Raw genomic sequence first — 25,577 nt, 5'->3', positions numbered from 1 at the left:
AACACACTTGGATCCATTGTGCCGGATCACCTTGAAGGGTCCCTTGTATGGCCACTGTAGAGGTGACCTGTGCATACCCCGTGAATAAAAACATACTCACAGCCTTGGAGGTCTTTAGGGGTGAAGGATGGCACGGGACCATGCCTGGAGGTCAGGACTGGTGCCAGGGTCCCTTTGCCCTGCAGCCTCGTTAGCACCGCTGCTGGAGTTTCTTCCGAACCTCGGGCCCCTGGTATGAACTCGCCTGGGACCGTCAGGGGGGCGCCATAGACCAATTCTGCTGAGGAGGTGCCCAGGTCCTCCTTGGGGGCTGTGCGGATGTCCAGTAGAACCCAGGAAAGCTCATCTGTCATTGGGACCCCTGAAGCGTGCTATCAGGGCCGAGTTGAGATGCCGGTGGAATCGCTCTACCAAACCGTGGAACTGGGGATGGTACACCGTGGTGTACGTGATGCGGTACGGCTTCCGACCATCTGGTGAACCTGTCTACCATGGTAAAGATATACCTGGTGCCCCGGGAGACTGGCAGGGGGCCCACGATGTCCACGTGGATCTGTTGGAACCTCCTGTGCATCGGCTGGAACTGCTGGAGGGGAGCCTTCACATGCCGCTGGACTTTGGCGGTCTGGCAGTGAACGCAGGTCCTGGCCCAGTGTCCGACATGTTTGTGCAAACCGTGCCAGATGAATCTGTCCGCTTCCAGCTTGATGAATGCCCGGATGGACGGGTGGGCCAGGTCGTGTAGCATGTTGAACACCAGGTGCCTCCATGCTACTGGTACCAAGGGTCGGTGTTTACTAGTTGACACGTCGCACAGGAGTCGATCCGCTGCCGGGCTGATGGGGACGTCCTCCAAATGGAGCCCCGAAACGGCGGTGCAGTAAGATGGGATCTCGGTGTCTGACCATTGTGCTTCCGCCAGTGCTGCGTAGTCTATTCCTGAGGATGATATGCCTACTGAGTGGAGGCAGGGGCAAGACAGTGTGTTGGTAACGATGTTGTTCTTCCCTGCGATGTGGTGGATGTATGTTGGTGGTGAATTCTGAAATAAAGGACAGGTGCCTCTGCTGCCGAGCCGACCATGGGTCCGATACCTTGGCCAGTGCGAAGGTGAGGGGTTTGTGGTCCATATACACGGTGAACTCCCTTCCCTCGAGGAAGTACCGGAAATGCCGGACAGCCAGGTAGAGCGCTAGCAACTCTCTGTAGAAAGCACTGTACTTCACCTCTGGTGGCCATAGGTGCCGACTGAAGAAAGCGAGCGGTCGCCACTGGTCCTCGACGAGCTGCTCCAGGACTCCGCCGACTGCTGTGTCGGAAGCGTCGACTGTGAGTACCGTGGGTACATCGACTCTCGGGTGCACTGGGAGGGCCGCCTTCACCAGCGGCTCCTTGGCCTGCTCGAACGCCACCGTGGACTCCGCGTCCCGTGCCACTTCTTTGGCCTTGCCAGCCATCAGACAGAGCAAGGGTCTCATGATGCAGGCCGCCGACGGCACGAACCGATGATAGTTGACCATCCCTACGAACTCCTGCAGGCTCTTGTCCGTGCTGAGCTTGGGGAACTGGCGGATGGCCTGGACCTTGTCCAGTAGGGGAACTGTGCCATGTCATTTCACTCTATGGCCTAAGAAATCGATCTCCGTCAACCCGAACTGGCACTTCGCTGGATTGATTGCCAGTCCGTGGTCACTCAGGTGTTGGGAGAACTGTTGCAAAGGCGCCACGTGCTTTTGGCGTGATCTGCTGGCCACCAGGATATCGTCCAAGTAAATGAAAACGAAATCCAGGCCGCGTCCCACTGAGTCCATGAGCCTTTGGAAAGTTTGGGCTGCATTCTTGAGACCGAAAGGCATCCTCAGGAATTCGAACAAGCCAAACGGGGTGATGAGGGCTGTCTTGGGCACTTCATCGGGGTGCACTGGGATCTGATGGTATCCCCTGACCAGATCGATTTTGGAGAAGGTGGTTGCTCCGTGCAGGTTCACTGTGAAGTCCTGGATGTGGGGTACTGGGTTTCTGTCGGGGGTTGTGGCATCGTTGAGTCTTCTGTAGTCTCCGTAGGGCCTCCATCCTCCCATGGACTTGGGCACCATGTGCAGCGGGGGTGCCACGGGCTGTCTGAGCGGTGTACGATTCCCATCTCTTCCATCTTACGGAACTCCTCCTTGGCGAGGTGGAGCTTGTCGGGTGGGAGCCTGCGAGCTCGGGCGTGCAGCGGCGGTCCTTGTGTGGGGATGTGGCGCTGCACACTGTGCTTGGGGTCGGCCGTGGAGAACTGCGGGGTGACTATGGAGGGGAATTCCGCCAACACCCTGGCGAACTCGTTACCCGAGAGGGTTACGGAATCCAGGTGGAGGGCTGGTAGCTTGGCTTCTCTGAGCTGGAAAGTCTGGAACGTCTCGGCGTGGACCAAATGCCGGCCTTTTAAGTTGACCAGGAGGCAGTTGGCTCATAGGAAATCTGCCCCTAGTAGTGGCTGTGACACCACTGCCAACGTGAAAGTCCAAGTGAAACGGCTGGGCCTGAAATGTAGTGAGAACATTCTCTGAATAGTACGTCTGAATACTGGTGCCATTTGCAGTGGTGAGCTTGGGGCTTGGGACCACGTTATGAGTGTCCACGTTCGAGGGTGGGGGAGTACGCTGACTTTGGCCCTGGTGTCTACCAGGAAGCGCCGCCGGGAGTGTCGGACCCAAAGGTACAGGAGGCTGTCTCGGTGGCCAGCTGTCATAGCCATTAGTGACGGCTGGCCCTGGCGTTTCCCGGAAAAGCACTTGGTGGACAGCAGCGGTGTGCGCCTGAGCCCCATCTTTGGTGATAGAAACACCATTGTTCTGAACTTTCCCCCCATCTTTTCCCCCCGTGGGTCACGACGGCTTCGGTTGTGGGGCCTGGGCTTTGGGGCGCGCGATCATGGCTAGGCCAATGAAGGCTGCTCCATGTTGCTTACTCTGCCAAAAGACGTCTGCTTTAGCCTTGACCCTGTGTGGGGTTGCTGAAATCCTGACTCGCAAGGAGAAGGCGAATGTCCCCAGGCGTTTGCTCGAGGAACAACTGTTCAAATAAAAGGCATGGCTTATGGCCGTCCATGAGCGCCAGCATATCATTCATGAGCTCAGATGGCGTGCGGTTCATGTGTAGGAGCCGTGTGGCCCTTTCGCAGCGGGAGGGTCCGAAGGTACGGATCAGGAGCGCCTTAAGCTTAGTGCATCTGTACTCCATTGGTGGCTGGCGTTGGAAGTCGATGATCCGGCCTGCTGTCTCCTGGTTGTGTGTACTGACCACGTAGTAGTACCACGTGGCATCGGCTGTAATGTCTCTGATATTGAACTGGGCCTCAGCCTGCTCGAACTAAACGTGGAGCTGAGTGGCCCAGAAAGTTGGAAGCTTCAGAGAGACCGTGCTGTGCGAATTGCTCAGATTCATGGCTGGTCGCTGAGTCGCTGGCTCCAGATGCCGTCTGGAATGTCGGGGTCACCAATGTAGTCGCGCACAAAGCGCTACTAAAGAAACACACAGAGGCAGAGAGAGCTGAACTCAGAATCTTTACTGATTCAAAATTGCGCGCTTAAATCTCCCCTCCCATGGGACCCTGCGACCCACAGGGCGGACGTGACGTCAGACTGTCCCCGGAAGGTCTGCCCCCGAGTGGGTAGTTCCAAACGCGTTACCGCGTGTCTGCCTGTGGCTCCCGATGGCGGTTCAAATCCTGCGTGTGCGGGCCGCCACACTATAGCACGTCTTTGGTACTGGCCTCAGGTACAATCAGACAGGGTTATGGATCTGGATTAGACTTAGTTTGCAGGTGCAGCAGGCTATCAAGAAGACAAATGGGATGTTGGCCTTCTTTGCTAGAGGGATTGAACTTAAGAGCAGGGAGGTTATGTTGCAACTGTACAGGGTACTGTCAATGCCTCCGCGCCCGTGTTCAACACATGGGTTCGTTTCCACTGCCATGTCCTTGCAACAGGTATTGGTGAGGCAGCACCTGGAGTACTGTGTGCAGTTCTGGTCCCCATACTCGAGGAGAGATATACTGGCTTTGGAGGCGGTGCAGTGGAGGTTCACCAGGTTGTTTCCAGAGATGAGGAGAGATTGAGTAGCCCGGGACTGTACTCACTGGAATTCAGAAGAATGAGAGGAGATCGTAAAGAAGCATGAAATTATGAAAGGGATAGATAAGATAGAGGCAGGAAAGTTGGTTCCACTGATAGGTGAGATTAGAACTAGGGGATACAGCCTCAAGATTCGGGGGAGTAGAGTTAGTATGGAGATAAGGAGGAACTGCTTTTTCCAGAGGGTGGTGAATCTGTGGAATTCTCTGCCCAATGAAGCAGTGGAGGCAAACTCAGTTAATATATTTAAGACAAGGTTGGATAAATTCTTGCATAGTAAAGTAATTAAAGGTTATGGGGTAAAGGCTGCCATGATCTTATTGAATGGCGGAGCAGGCTCGATGGGCCAACTCCTGCTCCTGTTTCTTATGTTTAAAGCCAACAGGCTTCCATTGGTTGGGGTTGACCATGGATGTTGCGACTTAGCTGTCCGATTAGTTGATACACAAGCCATGACAACCTTAAGGAGCTAACATGCCACTAATTTCATAATACGTCAGATCTCTGGCTACACCTTTCTATGATGGTTTTATTATACTTGGCATTGATTTAGTTGGTATTAGAAAGAAGCAGATATACAGGTGCTAGAAAAGGAGCAAGGAACAAATTGGTGAGTCCACTAAACCGACAAACAACTCCGTGTGACGACACACTTCCAATGCAAAACTCCTGCGTGATGCTGGATTAATCAAATATTTTGAAAAATGAGAATGTATAGATCTTAAATAAAAATTGGTCAAGATGTCCAGTTTAAAATTTTTTAACTTTAATTGCTTGACAAGATTTTCCCCTTAGTATGGATATTTGTCCCATTTTGTCAAAATCTGGGTATAGGCTTCAGGCAGCGTTTTGGAAGAATATTGAACAACTCCAAAAAACACTGTAGAGAAGGAAACAAGTTGGATCTAAGTTCCTCAAGGTCATAAAATGGACAATGCTCCTATTCACCAATTTCAGTTAATTTTTTTCCAGTGTTTTCTGTTTTAATTTATTCTACTTGACAATAACACATTGAACACACTGAGATTGTGTTTAGACAATCTTGTTGTACATCCTTTGGTTCAGCGAGTTGGAAAGTACATTTCAAACACTGAGACATATTCTGCACTGGAAGAATATTCTGGCAAGAACTGTCCTTTGTTATTCAAATAACAAGCCGTGGATAACAAAGGACATTAAGGACGTCCTGAATGCTAAAAAGAGGGCTTTTAGAGATGGAAATAGGGAGGAGCTGAGGACAATACAGAGGGACCTGAAAGCCAAGATCAGGGGGGCTAAAGACAGGCATAGGAGGAAGCTTGAGTGGAAACTCCAGCAGAACAACATGAGAGAGGTCTGGAGTGGGATGAGGACCATCACTGGGTTCTGGCAAACTAGCAACAGAGGAGCTGAAGGCAGTGTGGACAGGGCCAACGAACTTAACCTGTTCTTCAATAGATTTGACACTGTGGCCCCTGCCCATCCCCCACATGATTCATCTGTTGTCGGCCCCCAACCAACACATACTCCACTCTCCCCCTCCTACCCCTCCTCACAGCCCCCCACCCTGCTGTTGTGACTACACTCCTCCCACACCTGAAACCACCACAGTGGGCTTCACAGCTGAACAGGTGAGAAGACAGCTTAAACATCTCCACCCAAGAAAGGCTGCAGGCCCAGATGGTGTCAGCCCCAGGGTGCTCAAAGCCTGTGCACCCTAGCTACGTGGAGTACTTCACCATGTCTTCAACCTGAGCCTGAGTCTCCAGAGAGTTCCTGTGCTGTGGAAGACATCCTGCCTCGTTCCCGTACCGAAGACGGTGCGCCCCAGTGGCTCCAATGACTACAGACCAGTGGCATTGACCTTCCACATCATGAAGAACCTGGAGAGACTTGTTCTAGAGCAGCTCCAGCCTATGGTATGGTGGGAAACTTTGTCAGATGGTGTAAGCAGAATCATCTGCAGCTTAATGTGAAAAGGACTAAGGAGCTGGTGGTGGACCTGAGGAGGGCTAAGGCACTGGTGACACCTGTTTCCATCCAAAGGGTCAGTGTGGACATGGTGGAGGATTACAAATACCTGGGGATACGAATTGACAATAAACTGGACTGGTCAAAGAACACTGAGGCTGTCTACAAGAAGGGTCAGAGCCGTCTCTATTTCCTGAGGAGATTGAGGTCCTTTAACATCTGCCGGACAATGCTGATGATGATCTACGAGTCTATGGTGGCCAGTGCTATCATGTTTGCTGTTGTGTGCTGGGGCAGCAGGCTGAGGGTAGCAGACACCAGCAGAATCAACAAACTCATTCGTAAGGCCAGTGATGTTGTGAGGGTGGAACTGGACTCTGACAGTGGTGTCTGAAAAAGAGGATGCTGTCCAAGTTGCATGCCATCTTGGACAACGACTCCCATCCACTCCATAATGTACTGGTTAGGCACAGGAGTACATTCAGCCAGAGACTCATTCCACCGAGATGTAACACTGAGCGTCATAGGGAGTCATTCCTGCCTGTGGCCATCAAACTTCACAACTCCTCCCTAGGAGTGTCAGACACCCTGAGCCAATAGTCTGGTTCTGGACTTATTTTCACTTGGCATGATTAACATTATTATTTAATTATTTATGGTTTTATATTGCTATATTTCTACACTATTCTTGGTTTGGCACAGCTGTAATGAAACCCAGTTTCCTTGGGGATCAATAAAGTATGTCTGTCTGTCTAACATCAGGTCTCACCTGGGGTTTGGGAAATGAAAAAGGTGAGGAAGCCATCTAGTGTCTTCCTGTGCAAAATGCAGACATGTTAAAACGGCCGCAGATTAAATGTCAGGACCAGAATCAAGTTTAGTATGACTGAAATTTGTTGATGTTGTTGTTTACAGCAGAAGCACAATGTAACATATAATCTTAACTAAATTACAATAAGGAATATATAAAATTTTAAGCAGTATAAAAAGAGCAACAAAAGAAAAATAGTGAGATCGTGTACATGGGCTTATTATCCATTCAGAAATCTGATGGCGGAGGGGAAGAAGCTTTTCGTAAAATGTTGAGTGTGTGCCTTCAGGCTCCTGTACCTCCTCCTTAAGAGGACATGTCCTGCCGTGGGGTCCTTAATGATTGATGCAGCCTTTTGAAGGTGACCTGGGTACAGGGGAGGCAAGAGCCCATGATGGGGCTGGTTGAGTTTACAACTTACTACAGCTTTTTCTGATCCTGTGCAGTGGCCTTTCCAATTCAGACTGTGATACAATCAGTTAGAATGTTCTCCATGGTACAGCTGTAGAAATTTATGTGACTCTTTGGTGACAGAGCTCATTGCAGAAACATATGAAGGCAAACATTCGGCTGCACATTAAGAAATAATGACAATGAATAGTACAATGAATTCTGATGCTAAATGGCTTGAAAAGGGACAAGAGTTATACAAACTATCATTATAATCAATACAATGCAAGTTCTGTTTTTTTCCATAATTTGTGCCCTTGCTGTACACACAGGGTTTAATTGAGCATTGGGTGGTAGATATTGTGGAAAAACAAAGTTAGGGATTTGGCAAAGTGGACAGTCTTTATTATTTTGAATGTTAATCTGTTATTTTCTTGCATGAAAGGACATGTTAGGCAGAGCTTTGTAGGCCAAAGGGCCTGTATTGTGCTATAGGTTTTCTACAATACCTCAGGCACTGCTTGCAGCCAAGTCTGTGTTCCTGCAATATCCACACGTACCACAGGAGGTCACTGTGAATAAAGTCTTAGGAACCTAGCTGCTGTTTTCATTCACTGATTCGGGAAGAGGAATGTCTCGCTCCTCTGACACTGCCTGGCTTACCGCGCACACATAAGGGACATTTCCAATGTATTACACTCTGCATAACCGAAAAAGAAATAATTTTGAGAAAGTGGAATACAAATATTTAATTAGCTAAATGTTATTTCTATTTTAGGATTTAAAAACATATTGCTCCTTTTTAATAGAGAATTTACAAAATTTTAAAATTGGATGAAACATTCAAATCATTCTTTTTACTCTTAGGCAGTACCATAATGTTATCATTTCCAAAAGGAACCTGCCTGTAATCATTTGAGCCTTTTGAGAAATGAAGATAAAGTTTTATTAAAACCAGACTAAAAGGCATCACAAAGAAAATGGCAAAGCACTTCAGAAATGAGAGGTTACAAAACCTGTATTTTATTTTCAAATTAATTGACAGTATTTCAGGTATGGCCGGATGGGAATCCAATTCAATTGTTTTATGTTCAAGAAATTTTAACCTAGTGAAAAAATACTACTAGAGTTAGGTTTCAAATTCATTTTAAACAAACATTTGTTGGACTCAGTTTGAATCACAACAGATTAGTATGGGGAAACTTGGCAAGTCAAATGCCCCTAATCAGACCAAATTTTCCTGCAAAACAGTGGTAAGGTGGCTGGAATGGTGTATTGCCTTTTGCTAAGGTTACTGGGACCTGGACTGTATTAAAACCATTCATCAATGTCCCAGAGCTCAGCAATTTGTCTTTTTTATATATATAATTTGTTGGCTTTCTTTAGATTGTGCTGGTTACAAAGTAAGCCTGATTGTCCCAGGCGTGGTCCACTCGGAACTCCGACTGCACAACGGCCCACATTTACAAAGTTGTCTCAGTCTATGATTTTTTTTTACAGAAACATCTTTGACACTTACAGTATGCATCCTTGAAATACAAAGCTATTTTTTTTTGGAGTACAAGAATACTGTGCCACTTTCTGTGCATAAGAATACATTGTATTGACATTTCACCTTGTGCATTTCATCCAGTGATTTCAATTTACAAATTTTTAACCTAATGATACTTTTTTCCAGTAAAAAGTCTTTTATACACATCAAGGAATCCTATATTATTCTGGATGTGAAGGGGATCCAACCCACTCACCTCACTGGTATCCGTCAAGGCAAGAGCAGTGAGTCTTGTCCCCAGAACCCTTGAAAGTTTGCTGGATGTCAAAGGGTTTTTGTTTTACTAACAATTTCTGAAAACAGCTATTCATATATCATTTAAATAAAGTCAAATTTAATAAACAATCATTATTTAATAAACAAATAATAAATGTATGAAAACAATACAAGTATTAACTGATAATTGGACAGTATTTTTATATGATGAAACTGAACAGAAATATAATTTCAGCCTACTTGTATCAGAGGAATTTGGGGAAACAAGAAATTAACTTTTATTGAATATAATGTATTTAATTGTATATTGGTTCTGACACTTTGCAATAGCTCAACGAAGCTAAAAATGTTTTCTTGATGATTTTCATTCGTACTCAGTGTCTGAGGCTTCTTGCTTAAGTGTCCAACAATAATCAGCCAGCAGTGATAGCTTTGAGTTGCCCTGATACTGTTTCTCCAAGACCACAATGTCCTGGTGAAACCTTTCTCTGTGCTCATCACTGACAGCTCCAGGATTGGCAGGTAAGAAATCTAAATGGGAATGCAGAAAATGAATCTTTAGTGACAAGTTGCACTTAATTGTTTTGTATACTTGAAGTATGTTGTCAACCAGCTGCACGAATCTGGGTGCTGTTAGTTGCCAAGAAAAATTTCAACAACATCCTTGAAAGCCCATCATGTGGTTTTCTCTGGTCCCACGAGAAGTTCTTCAAATTGCCTGTCATTGATGACTTGTTTGACTTCCAGACCAACAAAAATGTCTTCCTTAATCTCAGCATCAGTTAGTCTGGGAAATATCTGTCTCAAATATCAAAATCCTTCACAGAATTTGTTTTTGTGGCTGGTGACAGCAAATTCCATTCCTGTGGTCTTGAACCCAGTAATTCTGCTTTTGACTTTGACAAGTCTCTGACCAGGTCATTTAACTCACATTGAGTTATCAGATGAGGCTCATTTGGCATAAGGGGTTCAAAATCTGTATCAGTATTCTTTTCCATTCCTGGCTCATGGATCATGGCATCTTCATCTGCCTCCACGTCTCGGGTGGCTTCGGCGCTGGAAGACTATTGCACCAGAGGTCTCATGGCAGTAGGGCAATTGGGGTATTCATTGGAATTATTATTTTAAGCAGAGAAACCAGATAGACTGGTCAGACAGAAGTAGCAGCTGTACAGGGTACTGGTGAGGCCACAACTGGAGTTCTGGTCTCCTTACTTGAGGGAGGATATACTGGCTTTGGAGGCGGTGCAGAGCGGATTCACCAGGTTGATTCCAGGGATGAGGGGGTTTAGACTATGAGCAGAGACTGAGTCGCCTGGGACTATAGTCACTGGAATTCAGAAGGATGAGAGGAGATCTTTTGGAAACATAAAATTATGAAAAGGGTAGACAAAATAGAGGCAGGAAAGTTGTTTCTACTGGTTGGTGAGACTAGAACTAGGGGGCAAAGCCTCAAGATTCAGGGGAGTAAATTTAGGACGGAGATGAGGAGGAACTACTTTTCCCAGAGCGTGGTGAATCTGTGGGATTCTTTGCCCAATGAAACAGTGGAGGCTACCTCTGTAAATATATTTAAGACAAGGTGAGGTAAATATTTGCATAGTAGCAGTGGCATATCCAAGGTATGGCAGGTATGGCACGTGCCCTGGGTGCCACTTGAAGGGGGGCACCAGAGCAGTTTCTATTAAAGCCAGACATGCCATCCTTGGATAGTGAAAAAAGAATTTTCTTCAGATCTATGATCTGTCTTTATTATCATGGGTGAGAAGCTCAGGATGGCCTTATTTCAGAGCATTGTGACCATGAAATGTTTCTTCATAAAGAAGGAAAGTGGAGCCGAAGGATGGAAGAGACGAAAGTTGGAGGTGGAGGAAGCCAAGCAAATTCTTCATGCCCTTCTTTGAAAAGCCTGGAACAAGTAGTTAGACACGTTTCATGGAGTCACCTGCACCTGCTACAAGTTTGATAGAATCCAAACGTGGATCAAGTACAAATGCATCACAAGCCGAGGAGAAAGTCAGTCAGATAAATCTGAGTATGACCAGATTAAGAGAGGCTGCCACAGAAAACGTGGACATGACAGAAAGGGAAGATGATGTGGTGGTGGTGATATTGAGTTTATTGACGAGATTTTACCTAACGAGATTGAACCTGATGACACTGAACCTAGTGAACTGCCTCGACCTGTCATACCAGAAGTGATTGAACAGCATAACATTGGACTTCTGAAATTCGACAAGGATACTGGAAGAGCAATTCTGCCTGATGTGTTGAGAACAGAAATAATAAAGCTGGGTTCAAAGTATTTCCAGAACAGTGAGGGGCCTTTCCTACCAACAAATATTCACTCAATGAACAAAACTTGGTTCAAGAAGAAAGTGGGGAATGGTCGTAGTGGGGAAGTGACTCGCTCATGGCTGGTCTATTCCCCTTCTAAAAAAGTCTGTATTTTGCATCTGTTGTCTTCTCTATTCCTGGTCAGACCATCAATCCTCATTGGAGTAGTAAAGTGGATTCAACCAGTGGAAAGCATCTGAAAGGATTAGTGTTCATGAAAATGCCAAGAATCATTGGGAATGCTTCACACAGTGGAAAGAAATGGAAAGAAATTTAGCTGGAAACAGGGGAGTTATTGACTCAGTATTTCAGTCACAGATTGAGAAGGAAAAGCAGAAGTGGCGTGATATCTTGACAAGAATCCTTCACAGCATAAAATTCCTTGCCACTCAGAACCTGGCTTTGCAAAGACACAGGGAGTCACTTCAGCTAGACGATGACTCCAATGTGGGAAATTTCCTTGGCTTACTGAAGCTACTGGCCATCTTTGACCCTGTCATAAAAGAACACCTCACTCATTTGGAAAGTTATCCTGGATCCACGTCATGCGTGTCCAGAATGAATTCATCCACATGATGGCATCCACTGTTCACCAGAGTTCACTGAGAAGTATTTGTAAAGCCAAGTACTATGGTCTTATGTTCGACTTGACTCCTGATCAGGCACACTAAGGTATGTGGAAGTTGATTTTGAGGGGAAAACAGTCCGTGTTAGAGTTCTTCCTTGTTTTTAACCAGATAAGCCAGAAGGATGCTGAAAGCTTGATGGAAGACATCTTGAAACAGCTAGAGAAAGACAAAATGGAGCTACAAGATTGTCGATCACAGTGTAATGACAACGCTGCTGTGATGACTGGACACAGAAGTGGTGTTCATCAAAGAATGAGCGAGAAAAACAACTGAGCAGCATTTGTGAATTGTGACAATCACTCACTCAACTTGATGGGTGTACATGCAGCCAAGCAGGATACAATGACGGTCACGTTTTTTGGAACCATCGAAGCTCTACATATTTTTCTCTTGTTCAACACAGCACTGGGAAAAACTCAAAAACGCAGTGCCTGTGGTTGTTAAGTCTGAGTCCGAAACCAGGTGGAGTGCAAGGACAGAAGCAGTGAAGCCTGTCAACAAGTACCTTGAGGAGATACTTCAAGTTCTCCAGGACATGATAGACAATGAAAATGAGACCAGTGAAACAAGAAGTGACACAAGACAGCTGTACAACTGCATGTTGAGTTACAATATTCTGATTTTGCTAGGGTTTTGGAACAAAGTACTCATTCGCATTGACTGTATCCAAAAGAGGCTGCAGGATCCTGGCATGAAGTTCCACGATGCTGCCCTGGATTCGAAAGCCCTCCCAGATAATTTTTATGATGAAAGAGAAGTATCGGTCAGTGAGTCTCTCAAAGGAGTCAGTCTCTGTCAGGAATGGATTATTGAAGTTGAAAGATGTCAGAGACGAAAGAAACAAATGGCTGATGAGAACTCGAGAGACGCTGGGTTAACAGCTAAGGAGGAAATGGAGAGAACCATGAAGGGAACACTCAACTGTCTTCACAGAAAAATGGACGAAAGTTTTGCTTGTTTGCACAACACTGACACCAAGTTTGGGTTCCTTCTTGATGTCGAGGGACTATGTTATGGCACAGACAGTAACGAGCTAAAGAAAAAGTGCAAAAATTTGGGTGAATTGTACAGCTCCGATGTTGATGGACGGCAGCTATATTAAGAAATTTTGGATTGTAGAATGTTGCTATCAAGGCAGGTCAACATGAAAATATCAAGACCTGAAGATCTTCTTGAATTTATTGTTCAGTATGGAGATGAGAGTGTCTTCCCCAATCTTCACATTGCTATTCAGATAATGCTAACCATCGCAGTTTCCATTGCCAGCTGTGAGAGATCATTCAGCAAGTTAAAACTAATACTTTCATTTGAGAGCCTCCATGGGTCAAGGCAGAATCTGTGATCTTGCTCTGCTGAGTGTAGAAAGAGAAGAAACTGAAAGAAACTGACTTTGATCACAGCATAGTGTCATAAGTCAGGTGTACAGGACAAGACAGAACCCAAGGATGGGACAGGATGCAGTCTAGGCAGGGGAAGCAGGACCAGGACAAGGGACTGGGAACAGGAAGCCTGGGGCGGACTCCAAGTCCAAGACTGGACAAGGACCCAGAACCTGGGTCTTGCCTCAGGCTCAGACCCCCAAACCCAAGTGAGGACATGACAAGGCTTGGCTAGGGACTAGGGGTCTTGAGGCTTGGGTCAAGGCTGCAGGCTTGGAGCTTAGGGAACTCAGAGGCTGGTGCTAGGGGCAGACTAGGAACTGTACATTGACATGGAGCCACGACTTATCCTTCAAGCTGGGACTTATCTTTAACAGGACACTGACATGAAACAGGATAGTACACAAACACAGAGCCAGGGCTTATCCACCAACCAGCCAGGATTCATCTTTAACAAGGCACTGACATGAGACAGGACAGTACACAGACAGAGCCAGGACTTACCCTCCAACAACCCAGGACTCATCTATAACTCCACACCAAGGTAGGGCAGGACCATCCATCAGGTAACAGCAGAACAGCCTGACCTCCCCAACAGAGGCAAAGACAAGGCAAGACAGATCCCCCCACAGGGAAACAGCAGAACAACCTGACTTACCCCACAGAGGCAAGGACAAGACAAGACAGATCCCCCCACAGGGCAATGGCAGAACCACCAGACTTACCCCACAGGGGCAAGGACAGGAAGAGACAAACACCAAGGAACAACAGACAGTTCCACCTCTGCATCGGGGTAGCTCCGAGTAGCCGTTATGGCCAGCAGCCTTGGCTGGCTACAGAAACAACCGGATCCCTACCTAGCTCGGAGTGGCTGACGGCCACCCAGCTGGCCCAGGAAACAGCTGAATCCATACCACAATGACCGCTCTGACTACTACCAGCAAGGCTGCCAGAAGCCATGGTTCTCCAATGCCACCCCAAGAATGGTAAGAATCCATTCTAGCCTTCCACCAACCATCTCTATCTTGACAAGACAACCCCCAACCACACTCAATACCAGGGCCACTTATATTTCCAGTTCCAATATGAGCCTCAGGTGTTTCTAGTTAAGTCCAACCGCAGCAAGGGGCCGCCAGAAAATCCGGAGTCCGCAGACCGGACCACGGTCTTTGGACTGAACCACCACACATAGACCAATTTGCATCAGTAAAAGCAAGGAAGGTGCAGTTATAATTTTCATGTAGTGCCATAATTTGTTAATTAAAAGATTAATGAGCTTGACTTGTATTTTTGAGTTGATAGTATGCTAAAGTTATTTAAAAGATGGGTGTCAGATGTTTGGATAGGGCGCAATTTCAGTTCTTGCCATAGATGCTATTTTCTGTAGATACGTCCCTGCATAGTAGGAGAATTAAGGGTTATGGGGAAAATGCAGGTAGGTGGAGAAGAGTCCATGGTCAAAACAGCCATGATCTTATTGAATGGTGGAGCAAGCTTGATGGGCCAGATGGCCTACTCCTGCTCCTATTTCTTATGTTCTTATCTGGAAGTTAAGATGATGCTAAACAGCAATTCCTTTGCTTGCATCTTCAGAAACAGTTCTATTTCCATCTTTAATATCTTTATTTTTCCCTTTCAAGATTCTTTTGAAGACCCTGACCTGGAGTTACACGCTGACTTTGGTTCTTTGCGGGAATGGGACTTGCTCTCAGGTTCCATAACTGGCCGTTGTTTCAGTAGTCAGAGATCTTGGGGCTCTGGAGACGAGTGGATCGAGGGTCAATGTCATGGCAGGTGACCCATGTGTCGCTGGGGGAGCCAGGATATCTGCTGTGGGCCTGAAGACCCAAGATCTTTGGGCACAGAGCTCAGGAGAAGCAATGTAACGGACTTTTAACATCGTAAATCAATGAGTTGTTTGTTATGTCTCCCTGCTCGCTGGTGAAAAACGGAGGTATCTATTTCTCCCTGATTAGGTATGCCGAACACCAGATGTAACGCAAAGTCTTTGGGGTCGCTGCAAGTCTGTGTCTTTGCTATTGCTTTGCTCATGCTGAGTGCTCGGTGGTGGTACCAATACTTGCTTTTTATTTGCCGGTGGGGGAGGGGGGATTATTACTCGCTGCTGCTTATGAAGGAAGGGGAGGGGAGGGGAGATGTGGGGGACCTTGGGGTTCTTATGTTTATCTGTGATTCATTCTTTGGGGCACTGTTTTTGTGGATGTTTGTGAAGAAAAAGCATTTCAGGATGTATGTTGTATATATTTCTCTGATATTAAATTGGACCTTTGAACCTTTAGTCTTATGGTCAAATAGCCTGCTTCTATAACCATGATTTGGAACGTTCCTTACATGAAAAGTGAGAAGCACATTTTAATAATTTCACATTATTCTGGGCAGTTTGTTCAGCTGGTAAAGCAATCTACAAGGTCTAAGGTTCAGGAGGTAAAAAACTTTGCAACATCAGCTATGAAAAGTTCCTGTTCATTTATTGCCACAGTTCAAGTTGTGTTATCATCAAGGATTGCTTCTACATTGGACTAGGTTGAAGTTAATAATTTCACTAAAACTTTAAACAAAAGCTGGTCAGCGCCAGGTATAATGTTTGAGTCTTCCGTTCAGTTCAGATAACATTGAAAACAGCACGAGCTGGAAACATGTCAGCTTGGGTAGTTTCAGTGGCACAGGAAACAGAGTTAACAATTTCAGTCATTGATTTCCCAGGAGATGGAGTTGCTGAAGTAATTATGAACAAAAACAACCTGCAGATACTGGAAATCTGAAATAAAATAAAAGATGTTTGAAATACTCAGCAGGTCAGACAGTGTGTAAAAAGAGACACATCCTTGGTCTTTTATTAGAGCTGCCTAAATGCATGAAAGTGGACAACTGAAAATTTAAATAATGATAGTGTTTGCTAGTGGATCTGAAACAAGTCAAGCACTGTGTAAATCACTAGATTCAAAGAGGCAATAGGATCATGGAAAATGAAACGATTTTTCACAATCGTTTACAATTTTTCAATACAAGCTCAATTGTTCTGAGAAACTTATCATTGTACATCCTGTTCTTCTCCATGACCATAAATTACATCTATTTCCACTCCTACCAGGATCACTACTCTTTGTTAATCTGCTGTAAAGGGAATACTGTTCATATACTGGGAACGATATGTGCAGTTAATCAACATGATATCATAACTTGGAACATTCTTTGTGGTTTTGATATGACCTGGTTTTCAATTTAGTCAAGATTTCTTTCCTGATTTGTTAATTTAGTGGAAACATCTCTTTGGGTTTACATCTAATTTTTCATCAGAATTATTCAGTGGAAAAAATATATCACAAAGCAGCACTGTCAACATTTATTCAGCCAGCAGTAGGAAGAAAGTAAGATATGCAGTCAACTAAAAAGTCAGGACAGATGAATCTAGAAAATAGTTTAATACCGAATTCTGAGATGAAAAAAAAACTAAAAAAACTAATTTTATACCAAAGTACAAACTGCTTAGATTTTAGAACCTAATTTAGATCAGTTTCATAAGTGTTAATTTCAATGATTTTTTGAGTTTTTAAATTAGATAGGACCATTAAGTTGATTTCACATACCCCAAGAACACAGAAACAATTTTTCTTTCTGCTCAGTATTTAATTAAACAATAGTATGACGCAAGGATTAAACACAGAGCTTAATGTCATTTATCATCTTGGCCTGAATATATTATGCTGTGCTCCATGAATTCTCTTTTCTAACGGAAGAGTGACAGACATTGGCTGCAGTTTAGAAAATCCACATGTACATGTTTGAAAAATTGCCCATTTAAGTCTGTGAAGTGACACTTGGACCTGAAGCTGACAATCCCAGTAAGGCTCAGCCAGTGAAAGAAATCATCCTTTCAAGCTGCTTGGAAACAGCTGCCAAAATTGCTACCCAGACCAGGACTTGCCACATGAACTGTGGATAAATGCCGTTACTTTCACAATTTAATTAAACTATAAAATAGTTGACAAATTGTAAGTAACACTATATTTTGCAGCAATTCTGTAATTCTGTCCTCTCTGCTGGAGGACACCAGCAGGCCAGGCTGCATCTATGGAAAAGAGTAAATAGTCGATGTCTCAGGCTGAGACCCTTCAGGATTGGAAAGAAAGAGAAGTCAGAATAAGAAGGTGGAGGTAGGGGAGGAAGACGTACAAGAAGGCAGATGGGCCTGAAACATTGCTGTTTACTCTTTTCCATAGATGCTGCCTGGCCTGTTGAGTCCCTCCAGCATTTTGTATGTGTCACTATATTCTGCATGTTGTTTCCTTTTTACCACTAAATTCTGTATTTGTTAAAGTCTTTTTGTCTACCTCAAAGCACTTATGTATGGAATGTTCTGTCTGGAATACAGGCAGACAATAGTTGTTCACTGCATCTTGGTACATGTGACAATAATAAACGAGTTACCAACAGAAAAAAAATAACAATATTAGCCAAAGTCATTAGGTCATTTTAGTTTCATAACCCTTAAAATGATACAAGCACAGAGAGTTGATTTCTCTCACGTTAGATCTGCAAGCTGATGAGTAACAATTTAAGATGGGCATTCAGTGGTGCAACAGATAGAGCTTTCTTTCCACACCCCGAACACCTATTGGTTGGTTGATAAATTGCCCACTAAATCATTCTGATTGTGAAGGTGAGCAACAGAACCTGGGGTGACAGGGCTTGATGGCAATAAAGGGAAACTGAGTGGGAGGTCAGCATGAACCTAGTGGGCTCCTGTGCTGTATGATTCTGTCCAATAGTCAGCAGTTGGTGTTTTCCTTGCCTGGGATCAATGTGTTCTTCAGCAATGCTGCCTTTTAATGCCACTGGAAATCTCAGTTCATTACAGGCTGCCTTTATTCATTTCCTTGCCAGGAATTAGAGCATCAGGAATTTCACTCTGACGATTTCTGATCAGGGTCAGAAACAACTTACTAGCCAAGCCTTGACATTCAGTATCTAGCTAGAGAAGCATGGAGATGCCTGTCACACCATTGCCTCTTCACTAATGATATTAGTCCTTTCAGCAGGCTGTACAAATATTCATGCAGGAATATGTCTGAAAGAAAACCCCAGTATGGATTTAAAACTAGCGATAGGGTGCACATGCCGATAAATTTCTGACATTGCTGAATGTATCTCCTTGAGATGGGTGAGGATTTGGTTTCTTCCTTTGGTTGTTTATTGTAATTTTTGGCAAAAACCTCATTTACACACAGATCCAGAGTTTCTGCTGATCTTCTACAAGGGTTGCAACAACCAGACGGGAAAATTTCTTGAGGAAATTCCTGGCATGTGTTCAGAAAATCAATACTCTTAACAATTCACTTTCTCAAAATTGTCAAAATTAAGCAATTAAATTAATTTTGTTCAAAAATTCAATTCTGATTAGATAATTAAGCACAAATACTACCAAAATAGGAAATAATAACTGAAATATAGAGTATTTTTTTAAATTCCAGAATCCTTTGATATAGAATACTGAACTCACTACTTGGTATGGCTGCCAACAACTTCAGAAAATGTTTTAACTGCAGCCAGTTTTGAAGTGGTCTTGTATCAAAAATAATATTTTCATAATAAAATACTCCAGATGTTCAGATGAAAATAATACCAACTAACTTAAATGTTTCAGAGAAACCAGGAGTAGAGAATTTGAGAACCTACTGCAGAATCCTTTTTCGGAAATTTCATTTAAAATGTCACACAATTTCTTCATAAGAATGTGCAGAAAGCTAATGAACAACTGAGTTGATATGACCACCTAGAAATCTTACTCCTTATATCATTGTAAATGCAAGAGCTGCTACAATTTGAGACCATTTGAAATTAAACCAGGATGTTAATATTGGTGGTTTGGTAAGTAACCTCAATAGCATGCACACATTCAGTAGGAATTATCCTGAATCGATTCCCACTGATGACAGAAATATAAAGAAACAGAATCAGGTTTAATAACACCAGCATGTGTTGTGAAATTTGTTAAAGAAACCCTCTCTCAATACAAAATAGCAAACTACAGCGTTTAGTTAAGCTTCCAAATATACAGTCAGCGGCTACTTTATTGGATAACCTGTACACTTGCTTGTTAATGTAAATATCTAATAGCCAATCATGTGACAGGAACTCAAAGCACAAAAGCATGCGGACTTGATCCAGAGATTCAGTTTTTGTTCAGACCAAATGTCAGAATGAGGAGGAAATGTGATCCAAGTGACTTTGACTGTAGAATGATTGTTTTTGCCAGATGGGGCAGTTTGGGTATCTCAGAAATTGCTGATCGCTGGATTTTCATGCACATGGTCTGGAGTTTACAGTGAATGGTGAAAAAAGAAATCCAGTGAGGACCAGTTCTCTGGGCAAAAATGTCTTGTTAATGAGAGAAGTCAGAGGAGAATGGCCAGACTGGTCAAACCTGGCAGGAAGGCAAAAGTAACTCAAATAACCACACATTACAACAGTGATATGCAGAAGAGTATCTCTGAACGCACAACACATCGACCCTTAAAGTGATGGCTACAGCTGCAGAATGCCATGAACCTCCTGTACTTAATAAAGTGGCTACTGAGAATAACACCAAATTACAAAGGGAGATAGAAGTACCCTTGTTGCATTTTACCTCCATCTCCTTTGACATATTCATATCTTCCTCAGTTATAAAAGCTGGATAAAATTGGTAAAGGCCAAACAGTCCCAATAGTTTAACAATTAGTCTACGATTGTTGACTATACTATGAAGGTCTATGAAGGTTGAGAAAAGCAAATAGAAGAAATAAAAAGCCTCAAATGAAATGAGAAAAAAATGATTATACAGTCAGAAAGTAAGAGAACCAAAATAATTGTCTAGATAGCGTTTGACCAGCACACATCTCACAATTCCTTACTTTTATATGAATCTGATGGCCACTCTAAGCTTTCATGTCTTCTAGGGAGTTACTGAGTCTGACCTGCTGAGTGCTTCTGGAATATTCTGTTTTTATTCAGAGCCATGCTTCCTTGACTACTCTGTACTGTGGAATATTCGTAGACAGAACAAAGCTCTCCCCCGGGCTGTCTCGATGGCCTTTTGACTGCTCAAATGAATGACACTGCATTCGATTTTCAAGTCATTGCTGCATAAAGCTAAACTCAATTAATTATGAAATGCATTGGCTCTCCTCAATGCAGGAATTTTAACTCCACCAAGGGGCACTGAGAGCAGCAGTAGAGAGGAAGGGCAGGTGACTTGATGCTGGCATCGACACCTGAGTTCTGGTACAGTCTGTGCATCAGTACTGAAGTTGGGATCATCTAATTCATGGGAAGGATCACACATTTGTCTCCAAAAGATGAGTTCATTTTGCCCTTTATATTAACATTTTTCTGGTTTATGAAGATTAAATTTAGTAGAATTATTAAAAGAATTATCATCAGACAGTTTTGAAATAAGCAGCATCCCATTTTTAATTCAAGTTTGTATCACTTCATCCACTCCAAAATTTTGTATAACTTTTTGCCAGAATAATCACAGTAGGATTAATTAAATTGTGCTGTACTGTTATAATCACAGTCAGGAGACAACCAAGCGATTTGGTCTCTCCATAACAATACTGCTGGAAAGAGACCTTTCAGAACCTTCTTTGCAATTATCTCCTCATAAAGGCTGCATATATTTTTACTAGATTGTGGCTTTGGGATTGTTTTGGCCAACTTGAAGTATATCCTCACCAATTGGACACACTCCTCTCTGTGAACCTTGCCTGCTTCAATATCCAATTAGTGGATCACTTCCAGGACTGGAAACCTTGGCTGATTTCTCACTCCCCATTTCAGTCTCAGTTGTTCCATGGCTGGTTATATAATTCTCTCAGCTTAATTTTAAATAGAATTTTCATTGTCTGAATGGCTCAGATCCACACTGAATAAATTTCCTGGGAAGAGGAATCAGAGACTTGTTTCTAATCACTGACAATTTTATTTATTTTCAAGGTCTTTTGGAAATATTATTGCAAGTACATACTTTTTTCTTCTCTCAAGGTTAAAATTCATAACATGATGTTAGTTTACGTGTGGAATTAAATTAGTCAATACCAGACTGAGATCTGACATCCTCGTTTGTGCCCTATTAAAGTAACAGGTAGTGGTATTGATAAAATTATGTTCTATTTATGGAATGAACACCAGAAAATTACCTATTTGTAACAAATCTATTTTTCTCTCCCAGTTCCTGAGACCATTAATGTTAATCATGGTTAGGTGGGTAGGAACCCAAAAGGCTATTGTCTTCCAATAGTTCTGCATCCTAAATGACCACAAGAAAAAATGAAGGAATAGTGGTATTCTAGTAAATGTACATTGCCCCCATCCCTGGGCAAACTTAGCCAGATCTGCCATTAGCTGCATTGAACAGGCTGCAGAATAAAAGCTGCTTAAACCCCTGCTCTTCGGAATTCTACATCCCATCTCAGGGAAGAGGGTTCCTACAAACACTGCTGTGTAGTGGTTCAAAAGTATTGCACAAGATTAAACTGATGTTACTCTTCCATAATTTTTGTTTTCTTCCACTGCTTTCACAGCAACCTAAAGCCAATAAGCAAACTGTGATGCTACTGCCAATATAAACTCTGTCTTACCCAGATCTAATTTCAACTTTCCTTCGCAGATTTGGAGTTGTCAACCATGACAGATGAGCCTCATCGACTGGTTTTAAGGCACCAGTAACCTGCCTTTGCCCTTTCTCCTGTCAGTAGAAATAGTTCCACTGAGCTTAGAAGCTAAGCCACAGGTGAAGGCCAGGTGCTGGACTTGGCTGTCAGATGCTATTTGAGATACATGCCATATTAAATGCTCTAAGATTGCAACGAGTATGGTGGATAAAGGTGAAGTCATAAATGTTGTTCTTTTGGATTTCCAGAAGCCATTCCAAAAAGTCCCACATAAAATACTACCACACAAGATAATATGTAGGATTAGGGATAATATATTGGCCTGGACAGAAAATACTTTAAGTGCCAAATAAACAGAGAAGATGTATAGGGATTAACAGATATTTGAGCAACAAGTGGATTAAAGGGTTTTGGGAGAAAGTTGGAAAATGTTTTCGTTCTCCTTCACAAAAACATATTTCACATGGGGTTAATCAGAAGATCATTGAAGAGATTACAGATGGCAACAGGATTAGTGACCACTTTGCTTTAAATCATCTTTGGTGAATGAATTTTAATTTTTCCTCTTCAAATAGCGGTGGGATCTTTACTATCCACCTGAGGTAGTAGTAGCTGGTTTGAGATCTTATTGGTCAGACCCATTCCTCATCCCAAGAATAATGCAGCAGTCTGTCTTTTATACTTACTGTGCTTTGGAATGAACTTATCACCAACTACAGGACTTTCAATAATCCACTCAGTTTGGCGGAACCCTGGAAACAGAAATAGCAGTCAACGTTGTTCCTCTGCTATTTCCATCAAAATTATATTGAGAGAAACTAGGCTGCCAAGTACAATAATTTATTGAACAATGGCAACAAATCAGAACTTAATTGAGTTTCTTGGCAGATAGGATCCATAAGGGACGACAGTTGTTCTCTGCACAACCAGACATTCATGATTAGTAAGGATATCAAAAGTTACAGAGATCAGGCAGGAGAATGAGGTTGAGAGGGAAAATAAATCAGCCGTGATCAAATGACACAGCAGACTCAATGGGCCAAATGGCCTAATTCTGTTCCTGTCTTATGGTCTAAATTATAGTACTGAATTTTTGAAGAGAGCAACAAAATACATGCAGACAAATGGACTGGAGAAGCAAGTAGATAAATGACACACAAAATTGGACTGTGTTTGGTCCATTTTGATGATTAATTAACAAAATCTAATCACTTCTTACATTTTAAAAGCTAAATGCACATGTAAATTGTTAAAAGTGGTAGCTGATCAAGTCAACCGAGTGCAAGGCTATGAGTTTAGGGAGGAATGTGTTGCTAACTAAGTGTGTGTCACTACGAAGAATGATGTGTTAAGGAATCACAGAATACATAAAGGTCATTACATCCTCAGTCTGGAGTGGGGTTAGAAGAAATATAGACCACTTTGTTATGTGTGCTAGAATTTCTATGTAAATTCTCCTGAGGCTTTTGCATATGGGGGCAGAACTTAGACCAATGAGATATTGATGTGAGTGAGAGTGCTAGCATTGAACCAATCATGACAGTCCAACCTCATAATGAATTATGACCTGCTTCAGCTCATACATAAAGACTATAATCACTTGTGAGCAGCACTTCTGATACTCATAGTGAACTAACTCATGCCTAAAGTCAGAAAGTGAGGAGATAAGAATCAGACAAGAGTTATGTTTAGTGTCTGCACTTGGTTAGAATAGGTATAATCATCACAAGCAATACAGTAAACTCTTTTCACTTGAGCGCTTTTGTCTGATATGAGGCCCAGCAACCATTTGCAGAAGAAGGTAATTTCACCCTGATAGTTTCACTCTTTTCCTCTTACCAAAAGAGCAGTATTTTACCTATTCAGTTCATTTCAATGCCTTTTTCCATTTGTCCAAGAGAGAAAAGGGGCTCTGAAGGGGGGGGGGGCAACACAAAAAGAACTCAGCAGGCCAGGCAACATCTAGGTAATTGACGTTTCGGCCAAGACCTGCTGAGTTCCTCCAGCACTTCGTGTGGGTTGCTCAGATTTCCAGCATCTGGTAGATTTACTAGAATGTTACCTAGGTTTCAGCACCCAGTTACAGAGAAAGGTTGAACAAATTAGGTCTTTATTCTTTGGAGCATAGAAGGTTGAGGGGGGACTTGATAGAGGTATTTTAAATTATGAGGGGGATAGATAGAGTTGACGTTGTTAGGCTTTTTCCATTGACAGTAGGGGAGATTCAAAGAAGAGGACATGAGTTGAGAGTTAAGGGGCAAAAGTTTAGGGGTAACACGAGGGGGAATTTCTTTGGTAGCTGTGTGGAACGAGCTTCCAGTAGAAGTGGTAGAGGCAGGTTCGATTTTGTCATTTAAAAAAAATTGGATAGGTGTATGGACAGGAAAGGAATGGAGGGTTATGGGCTGAGTGCAGGTTGGTGGGACTAGGTGAGAGTAAGCGTTCAGCATGGACTAGAAGGGCCAAGATGGCCTGTTTCTGTCTTAGTATCATCTGCATACTTACTAATCCAATTTACCACCCCATCATCCAGATCATTAATGTATATGACAAACAACTTTGGACCCAGTACAAATCCCTAAGGCACACCACTAGTCACTGGCCTCCAACCTGACAAACAGTTATCCACCACTACTCTCTGGCATCTCCCATCCAGCCACTGTTGAATCCATTTTACTACTTCAATATTAATACCTAACGATTGAACCTTCCTAACTAACCTTCCGTGTGGAACCTTGTCAAAGGCCTTACTGAAGTCCATATAGACAACATCCACTGCTTTACCCTCATCAACTTTCCTCGTAAACTCTTCAAAAAATTCAATAAGATTTGTCAAACATGACCTTCCAGACACAAATCCATGTTGACTGTTCCTAATCAGACCTTGTCTATCCAGATAATTATATATACCATCTCTAAGAATACTTTCCATTAATTTACCCACCACTGACATCAAACTTACAGGCCTATAATTGCTAGGTTTACTCTTAGAACCCTTTTTAAACAATGGACCCACATGAGCAATACGCCAATCCTCCGGCACCATCCCCGTTTCTAATGACATTTGAAATATTTCTGTCAGACCCCCTGCTATTTCTGCACTAATTTCCCTCAAGGCCTAGGGAATATCCTGTCAGGATCCGGAGATTTATCCACTTTTATATTCCTTAAAAGCGCCAGTACTTTCTCCTCTTTAATCGTCATAATTTCCATAACTTCCCTACTTGTTTCCCTTACCTTACACAATTCAATATCCCTCTCCTTAGTGAATACTGAAGAAAAGAAATTGTTCAAAATCTCCCCCATCTCTTTGGCTCCACATCTGGAATAAAAGCAAAAAAAAAAATACTGGAAATACTCAACAGGTCATATTTATTGAGATACAGCACAAATTAGCCCTTCAAGCCACGCTGGCCACCAATTCCCCCGATTTAATCCTAGCCTAATTACAATTTACAATGGCCAATTAACCTACCAACCATATGCCTTTGGATGGTGGGAGGAAACCGGAGCAAACCCA

General features: G+C 43.3%; 1 long non-coding RNA gene across 1 annotated transcript in view; it reads right to left on the bottom strand.

Moving 5' to 3' along the window:
- LOC132401625 (uncharacterized) overlaps positions 1-25,577 on the bottom strand; it is a 47,611-nt gene that overhangs the window by 7,643 nt on the left and 14,391 nt on the right. Inside the window, exons 2-3 of the long non-coding RNA XR_009514642.1 lie at positions 25,295-25,379; positions 22,744-22,809 (exon numbers count right to left, since the gene is read on the bottom strand). This is a non-coding gene — a long non-coding RNA (uncharacterized LOC132401625). The remainder of the gene's footprint in view (positions 1-22,743; positions 22,810-25,294; positions 25,380-25,577) is intronic.

The sequence above is a fragment of the Hypanus sabinus genome, chromosome 11 (genome assembly GCF_030144855.1).
Source record: "Hypanus sabinus isolate sHypSab1 chromosome 11, sHypSab1.hap1, whole genome shotgun sequence".
Lineage (NCBI taxonomy): Eukaryota > Metazoa > Chordata > Chondrichthyes > Myliobatiformes > Dasyatidae > Hypanus > Hypanus sabinus.
The sequence above is the reverse complement of the archived record's forward strand: the minus strand, read 5'-3'. Positions and strand labels throughout refer to the sequence as shown.